Here is a 5,000-nt window from a genome sequence, read left to right on the forward strand (position 1 = left end):
TTGTGCGCCGGGACTGACGGCACTGGGACTGTGGTGCTGGTGTCTGCTCGACCTTGCACATACGGCGGCGGCGATGATGCTGTGACCCGATTGTTGTAGTAGGAGATCATTATTTCTTCCATCCAGCAACTCCCCTCCCTGCACTCCTCTAAGCCACACGTGAACACACAGACGCCACGAGACACCACGCAGTCAACGCGATTCACGGTGCGAAGGTTCGCCGCTTGCCCGGTCGCTTGAATCGAACGTTTGTCGGCGACGGCGGCGGCTGCTGCTGCTGCTGCTTGCGGTGTTGGGGCGGCCCCCGGGACGTCCCACGGTTCATCGAAGCTGAAGCCCTACTTATTACTGCTCGCCTCGCCTAATCAACACGTAAACACTGCGCGGACCTCCGCGGGCCAATTAGTGCATGATTTTCGGCTTTTTCGCCACCGTCGACGATCACCACTGGAAGCCTCCACTACTCATCTTTCATCTCCGGACCGCCGGGGTCACCTTCCTCCGAGCTTTTCCCATTCTCATCGCACAAAAGAAGCTTTGAACGTGGTGCTGATGCGTGGACAGGTCCGTGGACGGATTGGATTGGCGATCGACGGACTCGCCGAGGTGTCATGTGGTCGCGGGGTCGCGCTACTTGACCCTGAAGCACCTCCCCCCCCCCTCCCCCCGGGGCGGTGATCGAAATGAGCGCAAAAGTCCGGCAGTATAGGTCCAGGTCACGCGGAGTCGGGTGATCCAAATCAAATCAATCGAAATTATTGATGATCGCGCGCGCCCGTTGACAGCGCAGGATGGCTGGCAGGCGGATGTTTTGCTGGTGATTTTTTTTTCCGATCTTCGATTTAGACCTTCGGCTCCTACGCCGAACTCCAATCCCACGGTGCCGGTGCTGGTGATGGTGAGCTCCAATTAAATTGTTTTTTAGCTTCCTCCCTCTTCGCCACCACGCGGTATGATCGAGTGTGATCTTTCTATCGCGTCTTTCATCGTGCTCATTGGCACGTTGACGACGCGACTGGTGAGTTGCGAGGTGGTGTGTATGTGTGTTGTTGCCTTCCACAATCCACAATCCGCTTCCAGCCATTCGCTGACTGCGCACTGCTTGGTTTGCTGACGGGCAGTTCATTTTGGGACAAGGTCTCGTTCGCTAATCTCGTCGCGCGTCGACAGTGTGTCACCCACTGGCTTAGAATGTCACCAGGGTCGTGCCACCCCCTTCCCCCCGCCGAATGGTGGTGGGTGAAGTGATCGATCTCCGGCGAGGGGGAGGCAAGAGAGGAAGCATGGAGCGCGTTATTAATAATGGTCGTCATAGAGAGAGCCCGCGAGTCTGTTTTAGACCACCAATGTCGCGTCGAGTGCGGTGAGTCGAGCTCTCCTACACCATACTCCTCGCTACCTCCTTCTTCTCCTCCTGATTCCCCAAGCGAATGTCAACGAAATCGAAAGTCACTCGCAACCTCTGCTCGCACGCGGCGATCTGGGTCTCGCGCTGCGCTCTGCTCTCGACCTGCTGCGACCAAATCGTTCCACTTCCTATCCCGCGGTCGGATCTTTATGTTTCACTGGCCTGACCCGAACTGGCTGGGCTGCCATTTTGCAAACTCCCTGGTGACCGCGAAAAGCACGCTAGCGCTCGATCGACTGGTCGCGCAATAAAGCTAATAGCTCCCGGGCCAGCTGCTTAAACACACAAACGCGCTTTTCGAGCCAGCGAGCTAGCAATTGTTTTATAATAATCCCCGGCGGACACAGTCACAAAACATGCGGCACATGGGGCGGTTCGCATAAGGTTAATCACGTACCATGTTTGCAAAACAAACAAGATCAAACCAGAGACGGGCGAGATAAGCGAGATCGAGCGGCCATGTTCGCCTGCTAATAGCTGAACATTGGTTTGTTTGGCCAATAAGGGGTCAATGAGGATATCAACAATCAAATTAGTACAGTGAAAGCATATTAAGTGCATTTGGAGCATGTAAAATGATTCAGCGCGTCATTGGAATCACAAGTAACTGTTGTGAATCATCAAAAAGTGTACAAAAATTACCAAAAACATTGCACAATGTTAGGTACAAATCATTGCAGCGCAAGAATAGCGAGAACTGCACTGCACTTGTACTTAAATACTTCCATCCAACGAATGCGTCCAAAAAAGTAGTCCCTAGTCGCCCGGGAAGTTGAAATCGGAGCCTCACGAGAGGTAGACTAAATAAAACCAGAGACCAAGTGATTCATGCCTCATGCTTCAACGCCAACGATCTCGTTCGCTCGCAAGCAATCAGACTCGAGACTCGATCGCACACCAAAGGCACACTCCATCTTGCGGGACACTTGCGGCTAATCGTATTGACGCAGCGGTTATGTAATATCGCACCTTGTCACGCGTCGCGATCGCACGAGGCGCACGAGTTGGGAGGGACCGTCGAACGAACGAGTAGCCAGCCACCAGCCACCTGTCTGGCCGTTGGGAGAGGTGGGAGGACTTGTAAGGACTGACCACCAGTCACTACCTCTCTCTCCCTCTCTCGCACGATGACGGTGACGGTGAAACCCCCTTCTTACGCGTGAGTGATTTATGCAGCCGATCCGTTCGTCCAATCGACGCCCGAAACGTGGGGAGGCGCCTAAAGGCTGCTCGTGTCACGTGACGTGCCAGCAGCGCCGGTGGTGACCGCCACCGACCACGATCCACGCTGTGGTTGACCGTTCGGACGGACTGATCCCCTCTCCTGAGGCTGAGGACCTGCGGACCAACCCCTTTTCGCGTTCGATCGCGACAGCAACAGCGAACGGGCGAGCAAACGAACGAGCAACAAGTGCGCCTGTGGAGAAGGACTACCGGTGGAGGCCAGACCGGAGAACACACCTCTACGCACACAAACACCATAGGCCAGGTGCACGCACAATCACGATCGTAGCCACCAAGTGACTCTGATCATCGCGCGATACTCGTGCTTCGTCTTTTTCACGAAACCTGTGAACGTCACGTGAGGCTATAGGCGCGATCGCGGTGAACTCTGCGAGGGTATTCATTCCGCGAATCGGAGTGCTGCTGGTCAACCAACTAGCAGCGCAGACACAGAGCATTACTTGGTCGAGAGGAATCGCTGCATTTCCTTGGGATTAATTATGAAATTTCCATCCTTTCCTTCCAGCGATAACGTGCACGAAGGAGCAGAACCAGTGTGTGCCAGAAACCGATGTACGAGGTGATGTTTATGGCGATGGCGATGTTACTGCGGCTAAATTATGCTCCTCATTTACCTACAAAGCACCTCGATTGGGCCGGCGGGCATATCGTGAGCGTCTGGCGTCGCGCAAGCAGAAACGGCAACCGTGTAGGTCCGTGCTTAATTCCCTGACACGAACCATGGGCCGGCTGGGGCTGGAACAGGCCCGCCTTGGGCTATGCATTACTTGTCATTGATTTAATGCAAACACGCCGCACCACCGCCGCTCTATGTGTCTATAATTTCAGTTCATCTGTTTCACTTGCTAGATGGCGAGAGAGAGAGAGAGAGAGAGAGAGAGAGAGAAAGAGAGACCCATTGAGATTCGCTGCTTGTTTCTTCTATTTAATGTTATGATCTGCAACGAAACTCAAATGCAGGCAACTGGAGGTATCCGGTATCGAGGGAGACGAGGAGAAGGTACCGTACTCCGATAACCTGGCCACTCGAAAGCCATAAAGCTCTCCCCGAACCACCACCAGACCCTCCTCAAACCAAAGAGACGATCAAAAAGCCTTAGCAGAATGGAGTAGCACGCAAGAGCATACCCAAGTCAGCAGCCACCGGCTATCCTCTCTCGACGCTTATGACGTAGCGTAGCGTCCAATCCCGGGTGGCCGCTGATGGCGTGCTGCAGCAGAATAAAGAAACTAAATGACCGGAGCAGTGGACCGGCTACCGAAAGACACCAGCAGCAATGCAGCATTTATCGCGAATCCTGCACTCACTGGCCGTGGTAGTGGTGCTGCTCAAGGCGATTTATGATCCATATTTCTTCCTCTCTACCCTGCCCCGGATGTTTACCTTTTTTTCTCGGTGCGACGCATAAGAGCGAGGAGCGCAAACGCAGTAGACGACCTCTGCCACCTGGTGCAGGTGGAGCATTCCGTGCGTTCCTTGGGTCTCAGTGTTGTCAGATCAAATGCTATTAAGCACCGATTACGATAGGCACGCGGTACGCTACTTTATGTCTTCATTCGGACAAATCCTATTCTAGAGAGCCTGAACATCAATTGGTTTTATGCAGCGGTTATGGCTTCAATCAGATCGGGGACCTTATTTACGGCAGCATGTGGTTCCTGGAGCTCCTGGAGCTTCCTGGTTGCCGTTCCATTGCTGTCCGGTGGCTTAACGCCGTAAATTGTAGACTTTCTTAGGTCGTCTTTGGTTGCGCCTTGCTCTTCGCCGATCGCTATACAGCATGCAATCGATGCCGATGGCAACGATGCCGGTGCAGCACTGCGGTTTTATGATTATTGGACTTCCAACGCTAATGGTTGTATGAAAGTACGCCCAATGGTTGTAACATGCGGGCAAATCATAGCGAATCATGTTTTTCATTAGTGCAACAGGTGATAGTGGTGCAATAATTGTAAAACATAGTTGTTACCTTCGACAATTTAGCATCGCTAAACATCGCATCATTCTAACTTCTCCAGTTACTGAGGACATATGACCCAGAGACTACGAAAAAGATTGTGTCGTTGATTCATGAAAATACATTTTAATTTTTTCCTTCATTTCGTGAAATCGGATCGAAGGCTTACTAATCTCATTATCCGGTCTAACATTAATACTAATTAAAGATTGTTCCTAAGCTCGTGTAATTGATACTATGCCATGTTTAATCATGTTATTAGATAATTTTACCTGATTACACATTAAATAAAAATTACCTTTCTGGCTGTATTTCTGTGCAAACTATCATCGCGAAACATCGCGGTCGTCGCAGCCGTTTAATCCACGCTTCAGTACCGCTCTGGGGGC

Source organism: Anopheles aquasalis, chromosome 2, assembly GCF_943734665.1.
Source record: "Anopheles aquasalis chromosome 2, idAnoAquaMG_Q_19, whole genome shotgun sequence".
In the NCBI taxonomy this organism is placed as follows: Eukaryota; Metazoa; Arthropoda; class Insecta; order Diptera; family Culicidae; genus Anopheles; species Anopheles aquasalis.